This window comes from Ascaphus truei, unplaced genomic scaffold (genome assembly GCF_040206685.1).
Source record: "Ascaphus truei isolate aAscTru1 unplaced genomic scaffold, aAscTru1.hap1 HAP1_SCAFFOLD_2406, whole genome shotgun sequence".
NCBI classification, from domain to species: Eukaryota; Metazoa; Chordata; class Amphibia; order Anura; family Ascaphidae; genus Ascaphus; species Ascaphus truei.
The window spans coordinates 217-21224 of NW_027455330.1; the positions used below are offsets into that span (position 1 = coordinate 217).

At 41.4% G+C, this 21008-nt stretch overlaps 1 long non-coding RNA gene across 1 annotated transcript; it reads right to left on the reverse strand.

Annotated features, from left to right (window-relative positions):
- Positions 1 to 449: 449 nt before the first annotated feature.
- LOC142479727 (uncharacterized) lies at positions 450 to 20988 on the reverse strand. Its single transcript, XR_012794407.1, has 3 exons — positions 20808 to 20988; positions 19410 to 19452; positions 450 to 1793 (listed from the first exon to the last, which is right to left on the reverse strand). It is a non-coding gene; the product is annotated as an uncharacterized LOC142479727 (long non-coding RNA).
- Between the last annotated feature and the right edge of the window lie 20 nt (positions 20989 to 21008).

Genomic DNA, 21008 nt, shown 5'->3' on the forward strand with positions numbered 1-21008 from the left:
TGCTCAGTACCTGCTTGCGATTTTTTCGTGCCCCACTGATTGGCGTTATAGACTATATTTGTGGCAGACTGCTAATGGATTTTTCCTCCTCCTGGTACTTGTTTTTTTTCCCCTTTAGTTTCTTTGTGTGGCCATTTGACTTACCTTGTGTTCCTGGAAGGAAATAATTTTTTTTATTGATACTCGTTCTCTGTGGTCTTAATACTCTTAATCTTGTTAGTAGATTTTTCTACCTTTGTGTATATTTTTTCTACCTTACAAGCAGTAAATTATCATTGGTTGGATTCGTCCTAGTGTCATTTACGCTGTTTCCCTTATGAGTGCGGGGGACATATGTTCTGTCTATTATAGTTGTATGTGCAGTTCGTACATGGTATAGCTTTACCTTGAGATCTGTTAGACTTCAAGCCTCAAACATGATCAACAAGTCTCATTTAAAAGGTAACATTTACACCAACCTGCTACGCTGCAAAAGGAAAATGGAGATTTACATATGTTCTGCCCCCTGTAAACAATCACTGAATATATTTAGATTCTAAATCCGTTTAGAAGAGAGATGCTCTTTACATTTGTCTCGGGTCTGCACGCCTTCATAATAAGAATTACCTGTGTTGCGCGCTTTTAATTTACATACTATTCTAAAGAAAGACTTGGAGCCCAATTAGACTAGCATGCAAGCAGGGCTCAAAGTCAAACACTCTGCAATACTTAGCAAATGGTTAGGCTACAAGTAAGGTATTAACTTTCTTACAGAGGGATTTCAGCCTGTCTAGAACACACAATATGTTTTGGTTTCTGGCCAAGATCTTCGATACCTTCTGTCTGGTGTCTGCATATGGCGCGTTCACAAGCAAACTTGCAGAGTGCATTGTGCTGAAACTGAGGGATCAGAACTGCTAGTGCTCTTAAGATCTGAAGACTAAACCGCTTCATTACACGAGGTCACGCTCCAGCTTCCCAGTGACAGACGCAGCACCATACAAATGCACCAGATCAAAAGATTTACAGGATTACACAGGTCCTTACAATGACTGTGCCCATCCTGGAAACTGGTGACAACACATGAACATCCAACCACTTCTTACAAACCCAGACATATTTTTCAAACCGGATCACATGTTATATTAATGTACGCAGATATGGACATACAATTGTTCAGTGCTTTGCAATCTAATTGCAGAAAAAGAAAATTTGCACGGCACAAGGAGCAGGCACATGTATTTAAAGGAATGATGTTAACACTGCCTATTTCCTTTCATTTTACCCTGTTCTATCCAAAGACTCCGACAGGCTCTTAAAGGGGTTAGATTAAAAAGACACAACTAAAATGCCACATATAGGAGTTGCACAGGTTTTTTTAATTTATGATGATTTCTAATGAATAACTAGGCAGACAAAAAAAAAAAAAAGGACTGTTTTTACATATCTTTGCATATTCTGTGTTTTTCACCCAAATTCTTTTGGGATGTAAAAAGGGTGGTTAAGGCAAGTGCCTTGCAGTTTCTAATCATTTTAATTAGTTTATTCACTTGTGAAAATGCGGTTATGGGCAAATGTTATATGACCTCCATATTAAAGTTACGTGATTGCTCAAAGACAGAAGTCCTCTCTGTTCATATATCCAGCATGTGTCGTGCGGGAGGTAAACAAGACAGTGATGAGAAAGTGTGTGCAGAGCAGAATTTGTCATCTTACCTGGATTACAAAGAAGTCAGTTCTCTATACACAGCAGAGGCAGGAGGTGGGGTTCATGTCTGGAATGCATTTGTCGATTTAAGGGAATCATCGGATCTCTAGATAGGAAAAAGGAGAGAAGTTATATACTTTCAAACATTTTAGCACAGATTAATATATCTAGCCTTTATTGCAACCCCATTTAAGTGAAGTACTCAAACTTAAAGGTTCGGACTTAATGTCCTTGTTAGTTTTCCACCTTCTTCCTGAAAGCAGTAATCCTGCCATTTTAACCACCCCTGCCTTTGTTTATAGGATGGGAACCAGAGGCTCCCCACAGCTGAACCTCACTATTTCCAGCTCTGACGTTCCCCCGGTTCCCAATACCTACCGGTAAAGGTAGCGGCATTACTTCCTGCTTTCTCATAGGGCTTTAATTGGCCATCCAATAGGAAGCTGCAACACTGACTTTGTTGCAGACGGGACTCAAGATTAAAGGCACCATTTTGTTTGCCCTGGAGGGAACTGAAATTTGTATTTATTTATTTATAAACTGCTCAACATTAACAAGTCGGTATCTTTGGAACCGGGAGGAGCCCAAAGCTGAACATAGCATGGTTTTGGGTAAACAAAATGGAGGAGGGGGGTGAATAAATAAATTAGCAGCAGGGCTTGATGTTTTAACTTGCAAGCTGTAACAGGATTAGCATTACCCTTTCACTCTGAATACTCCTACACACTTCACCCTTTTATTCTCTTTACTGTCTACAGCCATCCTGTAGGCATTTTAATAAATAATGTTAAAAAGAAACGTATAGAGACACACACACACTGTGGGGGTTATTCATTGAAGAGCAATTGAAAGGCTGATCAGAGCAATATCACTGGGACTCTACAACTGAGGAAAATAGGAGCTTCCGTGCCCAGATCGGCACTATCAGTTTCATGAAAGTGCAATATGATCTTTCACGGGTAACCGTTTTGCCCTGCTCTGTGGCCTGAACAATGTAGATTATCTAAAACCATGAGTTTACCAGCATGCACATTCACACACCACTAGAAGCCATAAAAATCAACCTGCAGCTAAAGCACAGCGTTCTCCATCTAGTCAAACTCTAATTTTGTTAAAAGAACAAAAAAAAAAAGTGAAAATACCCATTGCATCCTGTTTCTTTGCAATCCTCCCACCCCCACCCTGCTGGGACTAATGGATGCATTTTGTAGACCCTCTATAAATTATATATACATGTACACATTGTCATACAATCACTGTCCCTGTATGGGCTGGAGTGCGGCAGATCATATGCTTTCCAGGCTACAGGGAGTTAATCTCCCCAAAGAAGCTACTTCAACTGCAGCTAATCAGGCTGGACTCCTGAGTGAACAGAAGTGTTTTAAAAGACAGAGAGCTGCCATTGAGAGAGACTGCTTTTCCTCAGAGAAGGGGGGAAAAGAGAAAGTTCTCCCCAGCTAAGAAAGCTAGCACAGCCCCCTAGACCCGCTGGACGGTGGTTGCGGAGTCTGCTGGGACTGCCTGGGTTTGAATCCCAGGAGGAAGAATGAAGGACGCGAGACCGCACTGAAGCAGGGGACGTCCAATCCATAACCTTGGAACTACAGAGGAGGGATTCTCTGAACTCTCGCAGGGTCCAGGAGGGAACTACCTGGAGCCCCAACACAAACAGAGAAGAGAAACACTATATTGCTGTGTGCAGAGACTGTATGTTTAAATATAATCATACCTGTTTTGGGGTGGGAACCAGCTTAGCTGGACATCCAGTTAGTAAGGGCTAAACCTGCATGAATAGTTAGTTTTCCCTAAAGAGAATAGGTGTTATTTTTATGGTTTGTTTTGTTTTGACTTAAAGGGACGGTGTGACTGTTGGTGTATGATTTAACCCTGTAAATAAACCCCCTGTAGAGAAATACAATGTTTCCGGCCTTATTCTGGGACTAAAAGATGCTGCAACGTGGTGTGGGCATCAAATATGTACACATACAATTTTATGGGGGGAAAGCACACATAAAAATGAAAGTGCTTTTAAAAATATAATCATTATCGCCCATGGACTTCATTTAAAGGGGGTTCTGCGAATCCTAGGCTACGGATAAACGACACGATTAATCTCAGATTTGCAGAGAAAGACCACCCACAAGCATATTCACAGGTTACAGTAAAATAGGCTCAGAATCAAATAGGGATCCCCTTTCGCTAAAGTAAACGCAGATTCCCTCTTGTAAACATATCTGTGAATATACAAAGATTATAACAGTACATTACTTACTGTATTGAGAAGTGTGAAGAATTGTTTACACCCTCCTAATTTTGGTTTTCTGTACTCCCCCCCCCCCCACAAAACTCAATAAATATATATACATACATAAATATATACATACATACCAGTTTCAGCATTGTATTTTCTCTATTTTTATTTTCTGATTTTAAAAAAGGAGTTAGAAAAAAAAAAAAAAAAGTATTTGAGAAAAACAAAGGAATGCAAAGCACCATTGCCAGCGTTCATAGCTCATACGTTTCTGTATTGAATAAATGCTCTTTATAGTCCTATGTAGTAACACACAATAATAAGGAAACAAACTAATTTCCCCATCTCTCATCATCCAAACCAGCAAACAAAAGCAGTGCTACTCCATGGGACACCTTCCATGCTGGAAGACACCATAAAGGGCCAGATTTACTAAGCGGAGCTACTCTATTGTAGCAAAAACTTCTGTGCTGGAAGACACCTTACGGTCACATTCAAGTGGGCTATATTTATTAAACAGTGTTACCCCAGGAGACACCCTGCAGTCCTGCTATGCTGGATGGTCTAAAGTACGAGCACTGCTTAGTATTATATGGCCCTGAATCTCTAGAGGACTATAGCACACGAGAGAGCAAAGGATATATAGACAGCAGGATGCAAATCAATACACGTCATGTTCCAGGCCAGTCACCAGTAATGAAAAGGGTTACAAACTGCCCATCCCCCTGTAAACAGAGCCTCACATATTGCAAGTTCAAGCTCTACTTACTTGCCCGACTGTCCTTTTCAAGTAGTGATGTATGTTTGTCTCTTTCGGATTCCCTGCAGCCCTCCACTACACCTGCTCGCTCTGTCCTCACTACCTACGCTCTCCTCGCTTCCGTGAGCTGCTATTTTCTGCTCTGTTGACAAACAAGCAGGAGCACAGACGCACAAGTTCTGATCCGAAGTGGATTAAGGGGATTTACAGAGGCAAATCCTATTACCTGCCCCCCCGAGTGCAGACAACGCTCCATTTGTTTCAATGCGCGCTGTTTCCTCAAGCCATGGCTTTCTTAGTCAAAATACCTTGCGACTTAAAATCAGCCATACTTTGATTAAATTCGCAGGAAAGACTTAACCCCTTTAGACTCAGAAGGGCCAGGCTTTGCAACGCATTGAAGGAGTTAATATAAGAACCAGGAAGAAAAGAATTAGAGAAGGGAAGAAATATACACTGCGAGAGCTTCCAATTTTCTGCTGCAATGGGAGGAATCTACTTTCCGTTAGTACAGCTATATTTAACACGGAGGGAAATGTTCCCTCGTTCCTGGGCAATGATAAAAGTACACAGCTTTATATAGTTTTTAAAAAAACAAAAACATTTCAGCTGCTCCCATGAGGGTAAGAATTCTACAGCTATTTCCTTTACCATTGTCCATTGTAAAGGTGTACTTCATGCTTTGGCGAATGAGAGAATTCTCCCGTTCTCCCCTTTGCAATGTTACCGGGGTTCTGCTCATCACTTCCACAAAACTCTCGTTCCTACCTAGGCTAAAAATAAAAAGATTGAAAAAAAGAGGGGGGAGAGGAATAGGATACAAACTTTAAATACATCAATTGTATTAAGACGTTGCAGGATGAAACCATCCATTCAAAGATGGGGATAGGGCTGGAACAAGATGTTATGATCTGAACAGAAAAAGAAGAATATATTTTCTTTATATAATCTTGAGCCCTTGTCAATCCACTGGTGGGTGAAGGCCTCCCCAATGATCTTCCAGTGCTGTTGTTACAAACCTCTCTTCTCCACGTTGCTCCGACACGTTCTCCGATTCCGTACTCCCATTTTCATACACATACAGATCTATACTGATTCAGAAAGTTAGTTTGTTTGTCCGGCTATACAAATCCAGACGCTTAATCCTAGAGCCACCAAACTTGGCATCTAATAGGATCAAAAGGAAGAGCTTAGGGGTTTTGGTACGTTTGGCCCATAGCTTTGTATAAATATAACGATCTATGGTATGTTCTCGTACATAGGTTCAGCTGTACAAGATGTCTGCAACTCATTATCATATCACAAGTATGATGTTACGTGCCAGATAGTCTACCAGGTACAACACCCCATGGCTGATTTGCTTAGAGAAATTGTGGATGGTGGATAGGAGGTGGCGGAGGAGACAGGCGTTCCAAGACAGTGAGAAAGGAGATTGTTAGAGGGAGCGTGGGGAATGAGGCAAGCCTAGAGCCGGGTCCAGACAAGTTTGGGGGTCAAGGGTATGTAGGGGTCACACAGTTAGTGTTGCCAGAACTTCAAGAATTACCTTGAACTCTCTCTACTTTGGACAGATTTTGTCTCTCTTACCCTCTCCCCTGCCCCCCCCCCCCCCCTCCCGAGCAAGGCTGGGTAATTCCACTAGTTTATATAAATTTTTATATAGCACTGCTATGCATGCGGTGCTATTCTAGTCTTTGTTGCAGGTATGAGTCCTTGCCCTGATGAGTGTACAATCTAATTTTGGGGGATGAAATGAGTTGCCCAAGAAGAGCTGATGTTGGCATTAAACCTAGGTTCACCCACTTTATAAAAGCAGTGACATTACCACTGAGCTACTCCTTCACCCCGAACGAAAAGAAGCTCATGGAAAATATGAGGAAGTTATTCTTTGCTGGGAGGCTGTTCCATGGATCCATCACTCTTTCACTGAAGGTAATACACTTGAGGTTTCGAAGTAGATAGAATAGTAAGCAGCCTAAGGGGGACAACTTTTTTTTTTTCATTGGCTTTCAATTTCTTTGTTAAAAGGAGCAATCAAAGTAGGACGTTTAAAAAAAAAAAAATCCAAAAAGGTGGTGCCGGTTTCTCAGCAAAATTTAAAGTTCCTGATTTGCGTTAGCCAATAGGAAGCGGCATCAGATTACACCCCGGCTTCTTATTGGCTGGCAGAACTCAAGAGCTTTGAAAATGCGCCATTACATGAACCCAGCTACTGAGTCGGAGCAGCTACCAGCACCCCCTACGGAGGAAAGTATCTCTAGTAGCAGGAGGTCCCGTAGCTGAAATTAATGGGGTTCAGCCCTGGGGAACCCCTGCTTCTATCCTATGTAAAAACGAACACAAAAACGGCTGCTTGGATTTCCGCTTTGAGACTTCAAGGTGACCTTGACATACAGACTTGCCAGTTCATAGCTGAAACCGTTTCGAACTCCAATAAATGTCTGGTGTTTTCAAGAGATCAATCCTTACAAAATGGAAAAGTCTAGTCATGTTCCTGTTTTACGTTGGAACAAGTTCACTCAACAAGGACACTCAACATGAATTGCTGCTTTAATTACACGTTTGCCATTTTGGAAACACAAACAGTGCGTATGCTGGAGAGCTGTTATATCCGGTTGTGATGTTTCGCTTCAGTAGCAGTTAATAGTTATCGCAGCATCTGTATTTGCAAATGTGTTTATTTTCACCGAGGCAAACATGCAATATAATGGCGTACAATGTTTTTAATGAAGGCACCTAATCAACGGGGGAGCTCATCTGCCTGCAGTAGAATGATGCCAAATTAATACAGAATGCTGGAAACAGGTTGTTTCTAGTTTCCCTTTGTTCCTCTGTAGCAAATTTCTTTTGGCAGTATAATATCTTTGCTTTAAAAAGGCCTGCAACGTCCAAAATACTTTTGTTACAAGGTACCCCAGTCGCTAAGGCACAAACAGAAATGTAAATACCGTTAGAACTGCACTGAACTTTCCTCCGCAAACGCTTCCATGGACTACGCTGCCGACAATGAACAATTCTTCCTACTGCAAAACCCTAGCACCCGGGATATCCAAACTCTGACCCTGTACACCCAGCTAAACCAGCAGAGCCTGTGCACTGACTGACTTGCATTGTTTTCACGCCAATCCATTTGGCAAAGCCACGTTGAACTGGACGTCATTGTGTGAGCCACTGCGTGGTCGTATGTGAAGGTTAAGAAAACAATTAGTCTAAACCAAGTATTTACCAACCAGTTGTAAACTATGGGAGTGCAGTATTATGAAAGCAGCAGTGCATGGATTGCTCCGTTTAATCTCCTACACGTGTGGTTTTTTAAAAATAAATCAGTTCTGTAGTATTAGACAATACTTCATTTTTTTTCCATTAATCTCTTAATAAGAGATAATATAATGAGCATCCCTTGAGTTGTATAGCAGGCGTTAGCCCACTTCCCCAACAGTGCAAGATCTTTGCAACACTTTCCTGTTTGTGATCATTTGTTGCCAATATTCCCAGCAGTTTGAGCTGCAAACTGTAATAATAGATAATGTTACCCTTAGTAATTTAAACATTGTAGCTGCTGAGTTACACTGACTGAAGGAATGATAGAAATGGAAATGCAGCTATTTTGTAAAGCAGGGTCTTTGCTGATCGATCACAGGAGAACGAATCGATCGGCACTTAGGTCATTCAATAAAGGTAATCAAAGGCTGCATATATATTTTTTTTAAAGTATATATTTTAAGTGCCGCTTGGATTGCCTCTTGAAAACTTTATTTAGATCCAAATATAAATACACCATCAAAATGAAAAAGCTGTCATGATACATAATATATGACTACCCAATCTCAGCACACCAACGTTCATCTCTCTAAAGTAGTGTTTTTCAACCAGAGTGCAGGGTAACCCTGATGTCCCCCGACTCTCCTAGGGGAGCCACCACCCCCTGGGGAAAAACTGAGCGGGCACCTCCCGTGCCGCTTGGAAGAGAGAGAGAAGACTTCATCTCCAGACAGCTCAGGGTGCGCCCGCTAAGCAGCTATGTTTGAGGTGTGTGGGAAAATGGTTAGAAAGAGGGAAAGAGGGCTGAGTGTGATGGCTGAGTTTCTGAGGGGTGGGTGTGTGATGGCTTTGTGCAGGGAATAGAGGGATGTTAGAGCTTTGGTGGTGGGGGGGGGGGGGTGAATGGTAATAAAGACAGAGTGTGCCGTGTGAGGAGGGGATAACTGTGAAGTACATGAAATAAAAGGCAGAGTATGGTGTGGGTGGGTGAATTTGGAGTGTGTAGAGAGGGTAGAGGTGTCGTGGGTGTAAGCGAGGACAGGCGATGAGTGAGGTCTGAAGAGCAGGGGTATCCCTTCTCAAAAAAGGGTCAATAACCACTGCTCTATATATACAAAAAACCAGAGCACTAAAACAGGATCCCTCCAGTACTGCAGCTGCCAATGACTAACTCCCTTTAATCAAATATAAAATATCCCTCCTATGGTCAACATGAGTTAGAAGGCAGCAGGGACAGGCAGAGCACAAACTAAACATTACAATGCACGCAGGACTCTGCGAAAAGAAAGGGATGCATGTTTTCTGGTTTGCTCTTTGTTTTAGGTGCAAGGGCGATTCTAACTTTTAAGACGAGCTGCTGACGAACACGCAGGCTTATTAAATAGGTTAACATTACTACGCAAGTATCAATGACATTAACACATTACACGGTTTGCCTACATTTACTTACCACTATATCTGAATCAGGTACTACAAATATACTATTGTTTTTGCTGGTACCCACTTAACTATGCCAACCGAAGACATGGAGGCTGGTAGTTCTGCCATAAACCATTTTTTGGTGGGGGGGGGGGGGGGTGTAGTAACAATCTTGTAATGAACAGAACACCTACAAAATTTCTCAACAATCTCTTTCCCAACAAGGGAGACTTCCAATAACAGGAAGGTGGCTGTGTCTTTCCCACAGAGATAAAGTGTACAATTAAACACAGACTGTTATAATTTAGAGGGGTACGTCTAATATTTTTATTTATAATTACAAGCTATTTGAGTAAATGCTAAACTACACTAAGGCCTGGGACAGAGGAGCAAACAGCACTGAGCCGCGCTCCTGCTCTGCCTCGCCTGCTCCAAAATGGGGCTTTTCCCTGTCCTTGCAGGCGAGGCAGTGAGCGCGCTCTGGGGGTGGGGCTAGTCCCTCCGATCCCATTGGATGGGAGCGGTCACGTGACCGCTCCTCCGCTTCCCGGAGCGGCAAATTTCAAAACTGCCTGTCTCGGGAAAGTTTCTCAGTCTCCGCACGCATCAGCGCGCATGCGGAGGGAGAAACTATAGCCGCGCTGATGACAGATGCAGGGGCTCTGTGCATCTGCTCAGCACAGCTCAGCCCGCCTCAGCGAGCTTAAAACCACTATGTCCCAGGCCTAACAGGAGGGTTTCCCATTTGCCTACATAAAACTGCAACGTGGTTTAAACATAAGTTTCTGACCAAGTGTAGCTTCCCCCCCCCCCCTTGCAGAAAATATTTTGTCATTACTGAAATATTCTTATTGGTACATCTCTGAAAGATGGAATAGCTGCAAATTCACGATGCTATGTGGTGCTACAGACTAGTTTCACATAAACACCGTAAAACTTTGGGAGTAGCATTAAAAAAAATCAAATCTAATTTTAAGCCGTTTAAAACAGTTACTGTGAGAAACACAAGATGGAGTATCTTGTAATAAAGCCGAGACAGTTTCTCTCTCATTCTGCTTAAGAGAAAATAGAAAAGAGACACCAAGTATTCAAATTGCAAAAAGTGTTTAAATGACCCATAAATCACACGGTTACCCAACCTTAAGAGGAGGAGACAAACTTCGGGTAACCGTGTGTTTTATGAATAAATATCTGTTTTGCTCATTTTTTCCTGTTAGATTCCCCCCTTTTTTTATCTAGCACGGACACCCTCTATAGGGCGCTCACCGCAGAGGGTGCAGCCATTTTCTAAACGAACACACACACACACACACAGAGACATACACACACACAGAGACATACACACACACGCACTCACTCACTGTAATCTCAAGTAGATCTATAGCTACAATATATAACACAAGTGATCACTGACTGTGTATGCAGCGCTGTACATAGATTTTTGTAGGCACAATGAGTTTACAGTCTAGGTTGCAGTGCCTAAGACACAGAGAAATTAAGTGACTTGCCCATATTCACAAGGAGAGCTTGCAGTGGCATTTGCATTGAGTGACCCAGCCCAAAAAAGCGGTGACTTTTCCACTAACTTCCTCCTTCGGCTTTAATAAAACTGGGCTCTTTACTACCACAAAGCTGTAATTTATCATGCAGATGAAAGACAATTTCTGGATTAAGAGGAACCTCCTGATAAGTGAGACAGGTAGGACGGGCTTGTAGCATATCTGCAAAGCTGTCACTGTCACATTCTTTGCCATGCTGCCAATATACTTAGTTTGTGATTAGGAGGTTATTATCTCTTTGTTAATGTTTGAGGAATTAACAGGACATAACCAAGATGGGCCGGATGCATTGTCAGCGTACTTTATATCGAAAGCAGAGGCTGATACAAAGAAACAGGATGTGTTAACCCTGTTCTGCTTTGAAGAATTATGTGGCCAGCGCAAGAGCGAGGCTGCATCACATACCGCTTTGCAGCGATTCATTATCAAGGCTTTTGTGTTGGAAATCTTAAGGAATTGTGCACATTTGTGCTTCTTCACAGCAAATAAAAATACCAATTGTGGTGCATTTTTGCATGTCTCGGACAGGTCTGCAATCCTGTCTTTCCCCATTATCGCTTAGCAAACAGTGCTTCCACTGCAGCCAGGGATTCTGGGTAATCACGTGCAAATGAGCACAGAGAGTCACTCTTTACTTCATCCATTTTAACATGGAACCTTATAAGTTTATGCCTGCTTCCTCACAGAACTGTTTCATAACAATTTCAGCAAAGACGTGTCTGCAGCAATCTTGCTGATCAGAGCCTAAAAGCACATACTAACCCCACACAAACTTTTAAGCCTTATTTGAATCTTTTCACTGCCAGAGGAAGACTTTGCTGACCCCTCTGACAGCAAAAAGGTTAAGAAAAAGTGCAACCCCGCGCCCGCAATTCTCGATTATGGACACCAGCTATGGCTAAAGAAATCTTGTTGCTCGACAGACCTATTAACCCTCTGAGCGGCCCAGGACATAGCTACATCCGCATGGGGTCTGGCACCTTGGGTGCCCTATGATGCAGTAGCCATGTCCAAAAATCCTGCTCATTTTGCTAAAGCAGATCGAGTCCTGCACTCGACTCGAAGTGAACTGATGACTCCTCCCCTTCCATCATCAGTGACGGCAGTCACATGGCCTTCTTGACCCCATGGCACTCAAACGGTTAATGCAAAAAAAATGTATGCAATACAAATAAGGAAATGAATGCATGATGTGGATAAACTACAAAAACTATCACCTGGTGGTTCCCAATCTATGGTAATTATTTAACGAAGTGTGTTAACCTTCAGAAAGCCTTTCAATTCAAACCATTTTAAAACATCAATACCCATTTGACTGTGAAGTCTTTTACTAGCTGCAAGCCACATTGTAAAGGGTGAAAAATGCTATTTATTGCAGGGCTCTTCAACTGGCGCCCGTGAAGGGTCTTGATGTGGGTCTTAGACTCTCTGCTTATCTCATACTAGTTGCTTAGGCAGCCAAGTGCAGTTTTTCACGCTGAAACTCGCTTGTAAGTTAAGGTAAAGGTAAATATATATGGTACAAATGTTATATATGCATGCAAAATGTTGAAATACAGAGATTTCCAAGTCTTTAAAATGGACCTAAAACAACATTGCAACAAGCTTGTGCCTCTTATCCTTAATGTTTCCTAATCTGGCCCCTTTGGTGAACTAGTTAAAGAGCCCTGATATACTATAAATCCAAAAGTAGAAGCACCAAGACATGCAACATCCCGGCTACAATTTTCTCTCGTTCCAGATACGTCTGGAAATCTCTCTGAAAAAAGCAATAGCAAATATCATGCAAAGTACAATGTATACTATTGTTCTTATGGTTAGATGGGGACTTCTACAAAAGCAGTTTTTGGGAAAACATTACTGTGGCCTTTTATAACCCCATCGCTCACACAGGGGCCTGCAAAATTTCTGTTACATTTCAAAATTGCAAAGGAATTAAAAATCCAAGCAAATTTTTTTTTATAGCAACAAGATACACCAAGCTCTCTTTAGTATAGTGAGATATGCATAGTTAATGAAGCATCAGATACAATTCAAGAGCTGTAACCATTACCAGCTTCACATTGCAGAGCCAGTAACCACCCTCACTCACACTGATGAAACCCAAGTTGGAAATAGCGGTCTGTGAGTAGGTTTACTGGCTATGCACTTCTGTAACCCAGGCTCTGCTGAAAAGCTGTGCATTATAGCAGGCATACGCTTATAGGGCCCCGTGTTAAAACAGACAAGAAGCAAAAGGTGACACTGTGTGCTCATTTGCATGCCATTACCGAGAACCCCTAGCTGCAGTGGAAGCACTGTATGCGAAGAGATGATGGAGAAAGACAGATTTCCAGGCCTGTCTGAGATATCTTCTATTCCCTTGAATAGGAAATAACAGTGCATTGCCCAACTTCCTGCCATATTGACTTGGGGAGAAAGGCGTCGGCGCCTAAAAATATTTCACCAAGTTTCTTTACCTCCTATTCAGGAGAAGTCCGAAACGCCCTGCAAACCAAACTGCTGCAAGTTATCAGAAAACAGATTTAAAAAATAATAATGCCAAGATGAAAATAATGCTAAATATGGCCCTTTATTCCTGTATCTTTTGTATTCTAACAATCTTATTTGATTAAACCCTTCCTGACCTCGGCATACAATGCGCTTCATCTCCTTCCTGAAAAGACATCTGTCAGCCCAAGATGGAAAAGGGGGAGAGAAATAACCCAACTGCTGAGTTCACTAGGTCATTCTTTAATCTTAGACACATACCTACAGCCACCCACCATCCATCCCCACGTATTAGACTGTAAGCTCTTGCACCTTTGTCACCGATTGGTGTGGTGAAACATTCCAACTAGTGGTTTCTTGAACTAATAAAAATGTATGTCACTTCTAAAATGGGAATTTTAAAAATGAACACAGTATAAATGTCATTTGTATATATGCCCACATTTGCCGCTATATAAACTCATGTTATTGTTCATGTTTAAATATACATATACACACACACACACACTTAATTAGATGAACTAGTTGAAGGTATCTTTGTTAGCATGTCAGACGTTAAAAGTGCAAAATAAAACTTCACTAACGCCACATTTAAAAGTAGTTACTCTCCTGTTACTGCTCTGTAGGGAACAAAATGAATACACAAGACATCATTGCTATCTGCGAAGAACAAAGAATGGAAGACAGATCTGGTTTCATGAAGTTACTTTGAAAGTCTTTGAGCTGTAATGAAATGATAAAGTAAAAGCAGAAATGGATATGTAGCGGGTCTTTTCTATGTTTAGATTGGCTGGAGTGCATATTATATAGCACTGCCATGGTACCAAAACTAAAGGAAACCTCCCCAACTGATGCTTTATTTATGGGGGCTGTGCTGCTCAAAGAGTTCTTTCACTTGTTCTGGTCACTTCATGTAAAGAGTAAACTGAGTGACATGGTTCAATGCCAAGAACAGCAAACTGGTCCATTGGTAGAAACAGACTAGCTCTTGTAGTGTAAGCAAAGGAATGGTGTTTTCATATGTACCTCTCGCCTCTACAAACATTAATGACGTGGCCAGGGTGTGACACTTCAGGAAGAGTATCACCCTCTCATCTGAGAATTTCTGAAGTAAAACTTCCCTCTAACACCTGAATTATTACTGTAAATCGGGTTGCCATCCAGTAATAAAACCCCAATTCATAACTCCCAGTTCAGATACCGTAATAGCAGAAAGATTATTTTCATATACTGTAGGAGAAGATTTAGAGGAAATGTAATAAAGCAATTCTGCATTTAAAAGCGTTGTGAATGCATAAACAGCCACCCAGACAAAAGGTGGCAGAAGAAACTATTAAGAGCCAAATTTACTAAACGTTGCTAAGTCGCAAAGCATCATACTGCCCATGCACAACATAGCACCGCTTTGCCCTAAATGACCAACAAAATTATCAGAAAGATGAATGGTATTAGGGAATTCAAATGGTTACTTAAGAGGAATATCTGGGTCAGAATTAAAAAATGGGAGAATACAATTTCAGACTAAATGGGCCAAGCGGTTCTAATCTTACCAAAAAGATAGCAATAGTGGTGAAATGCTAGATGCACTGTTCCTATTGAAGACAGCTGACCCCTCTGTATTCACTCAACAGATGGTGAGACACAACATGGCCATGCTGTTCCTTTCCAAATCTGGCATGTCGAGAGGCCTCCTATTTACAGCTGTCAACCATCCCAACTCCCAAAGCAAGTTACAGCTCTGTCTTGACAAGTGTACACCAATACATGCATGGGTGTAAAGCGTCAGAGTGCCGAAGGCAACATAAAGCTTCACAACTCAAAGCAGACCCCTGATGTGGCTGTTCTTAAATTAGGACTACACTCTACGTTCTAATACTAGTGTAACAATAACACACAGCCTGGAGAGGAATGGGCCGTCAAAAAGCCCATACGTACCAACATGAAACCAAATATTTTGTTTCACCCGTCATGCAGCGGAACAATCTACAGTCACCTTGGCAGACTGAGTCACCCCAGGATTCTTCTGTCCAAATGTCAGAAGATATAAATTGAGCATGGAAGCCTCATTGTTTCCCAATGGTTACACAAAGGAAGATGGTGCATGAAAAGGCATCTCATGCTACTCGCCATCCCTTTTTCATGTGTAAATCAAATAGCAGGAATTGTACTAAAAGTTGTTTTTTTTTTCTACAGAGAAATGATGGTGTATGCAGTGTGTAAAATGCTTGGCGGCATCTGTAATATATGCAACTCTGAGCCCATGAACGTCACTGGGACCATGACTGGCATGTATGTATGCAATGCAGGAGATAAGACATGGGTTTAGCTTGCAGTAGACACAGTATGCATAGTAAAGAAAACACTACAATGGAGACACTGGGATATGAAGCTGAATCGTTAACCCTTTAATGCCTTTCAGAACCCTTTGGCAGCAAAAAGGATTAAGGCTAAATAACAAATATGGAATAACATCAGCTAGACACAGATGGAGCAGCCTTTATCTCTGTCACAGAACAGAGAACACTAAAGACTCATGTACCCGCAGTAATAACCAACGGAAATTCACATGACAGACTTCACATGGGTCTCATTACATATATATATATATACAGATTTAAAAAATAATAATGCCAAGATGAAAATAATGCTAAATATGGCCCTTTATTCCTGTATCTTTTGTATTCTAACAATCTTATTTGATTAAACCCTTCCTGACCTCGGCATACAATGCGCTTCATCTCCTTCCTGAAAAGACATCTGTCAGCCCAAGATGGAAAAGGGGGAGAGAAATAACCCAACTGCTGAGTTCACTAGGTCATTCTTTAATCTTAGACACATACCTACAGCCACCCACCATCCATCCCCACGTATTAGACTGTAAGCTCTTGCACCTTTGTCACCGATTGGTGTGGTGAAACATTCCAACTAGTGGTTTCTTGAACTAATAAAAATGTATGTCACTTCTAAAATGGGAATTTTAAAAATGAACACAGTATAAATGTCATTTGTATATATGCCCACATTTGCCGCTATATAAACTCATGTTATTGTTCATGTATTATATATATTATATTATGTATTTATATATATTATATATATATAAAAAAAAGATAAGTGTATATAAAGAGGATTGTGCTCACAGCAGCAGCAGCAAATAAATATATATAATTGAAGCAGGGGTTCTCCAGAGTTGAGCTGTGTTAATTTCAGCTCCAGGGAACCCCTGCTTCCCAAGATACTGATGGTAGCAGGTCTGGCTGGGCTGTATGGGGCTATCGAAATGGCATCTTAAATATCCCGCGGGCCAATAGGAAGCTGTGACGTCACCCCTTGCGGTTTCCTATTGGCCCACGTGACCAGGGCCTTTAAACCTGTGGAGCTGCTACCGACAATACCTATGGAAGTAAGTATATCAGAAAAGCAGGAGGTACCCGAAGCTGAAATTAACAGGGTTGCTCCTTTAACCAAACTAGAAGTGAATAGAACAGCCAGGTTCCACTGTACAGAACAGCAAACTCATTTTCAATAAGCAAGTGTATACATTTCCTCCACGCATAAACGTCGGCTTTAATATAAGTGCTCATTTTGTCTATAAAAAGGTAAAAGCCTGCTGGGGTTTAAGCCTGTGACCTTCATGTCACGGATACCATACAACACAGGAGCACTGAAAAGCTGAAGCCACCTCAGCAACATGAATTAACCTGATATTTCCTGCAATAATTGTTGAACACATCGCCATAAAATAACAAATAAAAACAGATTTGTCGTAAAAAATATACAAGACGTTATTTTACGACGCACTAAAAAGAAATACAAGAAAACAGTGCATCATCTAAAACAAACCTCACCTATCCAGCCTAGGAATTCCTTCTGCCAGGTACCAGAAAGCCCTGGTTTGAAACACTGAATGATGACTTTGAAAATGATCTGGATCAATAGTGGTTTCAAGGCAGTGCTTGCAAACTGCAGAAATGTGGCTGGAATCCAGATAGCATCATGCTATTTTTTGTGACCTATTGGCTTCATTACACAACATGATTGTATTGCCACACTTCTCGGAGATATGTGCGTGTACCTTCCGCTCCTTCACTTAGAGCGAACGAAACTCGAAACTTCTTGACAAGATTGCAAGGTGGCGAGTGTGGATAAAATTGCAATGAGGCATTAGAGAAGTCGATGTGGTTAGGAATACACAACAGTGTATATTAAGAATCGAGGAATTCAATCGGAAAAGCTAATAAAGAGTCTGCTGTTTTATTCCAATGAAAAAGGTGTCACTTGCATCTGCTGCTGATTTGCAATTTGTTATAAGGGACCATGTTTACAACAAAAGCTATATTAAAGGGTTATCATAGCCAGTAAAACAAAATACAGTAGCTAGTTTTTTTTTCCTACAATTTTTGTTTGAAGGCGAGAATAACCTTTGTAATTGTCCTTAGGGGCCATACAAGTACTACAGGCATTGTTTACACTGCAAGGGGAAAAGGGACATGTTTTAGATCATCTAAAAACATATTCAGAATCATCTTCGGAAGGCTGGAAATGTGCAGTCAGTCAGTATTCATGTATGTCCGGTAGGTACCCCAGACACAAACTACTGCCTTAAACAAATCGTTTTTGTTTAACTTTTCTAAGCTAAATACACTGTTCCATTTGTGGCTCACAAAAAAATATTTTGTGGGTACTGCCCAGCTGAAGTTGAGCGAGGGCAGCTAGGAAGCAGATTAGTTTGGCCCAGAAACAGCTCATTCATAAGTCACTTTAGACCGTAAAATATTCAAGAGCCTAATTGCCAAAATCTATCAGCATATAAATACCACAGCAACAACCCGGCTGCATCTAGTAACCAGAAACGGTCATAGGTCACAGATTCTGTTATCACCATGTTATTATGCTCTGCGTCACCGCTCATGGAAGTAACAGACAATTAGAAGGTTTCATGCAATTACATTTGAACTGTGCTATTATTGCATGCTTTGCTTTTGGGGAACTTGGTCAACAAAATCTGCTTGCCTTTTCATCCCTTTACAACTAACCTTATAAAGTTGTGCAACGAGACTCTGACAAAGTGATGCTATGTAATGTCGAAACACGTAAAGGAAGAGAACTCACAGACACAAAAACTTGTACATTTATGTACACTTACATCTTCTAATGTTTAAAAAACACTAACACGATTCAGCCTACTATACAAGAGAATACAGACAATGAATATCTTCCCCACAGAGCTTACAATCTAATTTGAGCAATCAAGGCACTGAAAATAAATGGAGCCGATAAGTAATTGTCAAAATAATTGTCAATTTTAAGCCAAATTGCATTTTGGTCCAAATACCATACAGCATAAGCCCAATCAATAAATATCTACCATAAAACGGAAGTTAATGTTGTTATACAAATGCACACCAATATAAACATGCCAAGACAGGTGATTAACAGGAAAAGAATACTAGAAAAATGAAAAATAAGTATGTCAACAAATCTGTACGACAATTAGCCATCTAGGTGTCTGCACATGCACAAACATGGTGTTGTACGCAAAGTTACAGGTTAGACATGCAGCTTCATTATAATGTACAAAATGACAAATATTAAAGAGCTTCAACCTGACCATCAACATATAAAACAAATAATTTAAAGCAGGCAGAAAACAGCAACATTGTGCCCAATAGTACGCTTCCCAGAATAGCACTGGAGATTTGTTTAAAAATTAAAATGTAAAAGAACATATCTTTTACTGCTCACCAACATTTCTTTACCTCACGGAACAAGGACAATGAAGGACACAGCACGAAAGCAGCAGGGTTTTGTGAGATGCAACTAATCTGTGACACATCCCTCATTTGAGAGTCATGTAATTCATCACACAAATAGCATCTGTGTATTTTCTACCACAGGTTGGCAACTGCATTGAATAAGGCAGCAAGCACACCAGGTCTGAATTTAGAGGGCAACCCCACTGTTGGGTTCATGCACACTCACCTCTCAATGTGGCATCTTCAACATGAGCAAGCGTTTACAGCATCTGTTGAAAAAAAAATTCAGGGCTCTGCTGAAATTAACTGAAGTGGTTTTCTGAGCCTCTGCAGAGACAATGAGAATTTTAAATAAATAATCTCCTCCTGGCTCATTCAAAAAATAGAAGTTTATTATTACTTTGCCATCATCCCAGCACCACGCTGTAGCTGTAAACTGGCAGCCAGTGATCCCACATCAATCCATGTTAACTCCCTGTCTGTCATCTAAACTTTTCTTTGCAGTCAGTGATGTTTGGTGACTTTGCTGGGAAAGGCAGATTTATCTTTCACCATCCTCGGTGGAGTGGATAACACAGTACCTTCTCCATTGAAAAGGTAAATTAAGATTTGTATGTCTCTCAAACAACAACCTTCCTTCTACAGCCCAAGGGCATTCCTCCTCCTTCATGCACAGCTGCAGGCTGTATCTCAGTAAGTATCTTATTACCTACTGTAACTGAACATAATGAATATCACTGCCAAGGAGCTTGCAATTCATTAACCCTTTCACTGTCTGACTTTCCTGATATCACATTTTGCAGCAGAATAAAATAAAAAAATAAAGCATTAAATAAGTTAGACTGGCCACAGGCTCTATGTAGGTGTAAATTGATTACATGATTTAGATTAAAGGTGCCCATGGGCCCTTTAGAATTGCACTGCATGTAACTCTCACAATAAACATCTATATATAAATAATGAAATAAAAAGGGCCCCACCTAGATGTGTTACAGTGCTTATATATGTAAATGCGATTAAATGAAACCGAATTACACATGGATCCTATCTAGAAGTGGACTGCAGAAGTGATCTAGAGACTGGAATAAGTAAGAATATCCATGGGCAAGGGATGCCCTCGAGTACCTCTGTGAGGAAGTTAGATACATATTGACATCAGGAAATCGTCACTTACATGTGTGTTGCAGGAGGGTTATACTGGAGTTGGAATAAAGGAGATAGGAGTTTAGCAATGGGTCCTACCTGGCGGTGTATTACATTTACTGTAACTTTGGCAGGGGGGGCTACACAAAAAAATCGAAATAATTGCCCCTACCTAAATTTGTGCTGCAGGGCTATATGTCCCTACCTATCTGTGCCTTGCACAAAAAATATATATATATCTCAACCAGATGCGTGTTGCAGAGGTGTATGCATATAATGGAATAATGTGTCCTACAGTACCTACATGTCCTGCTGCAGAGTGGTACATGCACACGTATTATTTGGAACGAAATGCGTATATATCAATGAATAAGACCCCTCTTTCCTCTGTCAGGGCAGCCGATTCCCCGTGTGTGTCAGTCTGTACGTGGCGCTGTCTCTGGGTGGGGGTGAGAAGGGCTCCCTCATCCTCCTTCGTTACCTCACTCCGCCTCACGCACTGCTGCTGCCACCGCCGGGGAAGGCTCCGGGAGCCCCGGACATGTCCGCGCCGCTTCCCTGTCACCCTCACTCACACCAGCTCCTTCCTGACAACGAAGCCGCAGCGCACCAACAAGACCTGCCATAGGATGGCGCCGCTCAGCCAGCAAGCGCAGGTCTGATTGGTGGACTGGGTGACAGA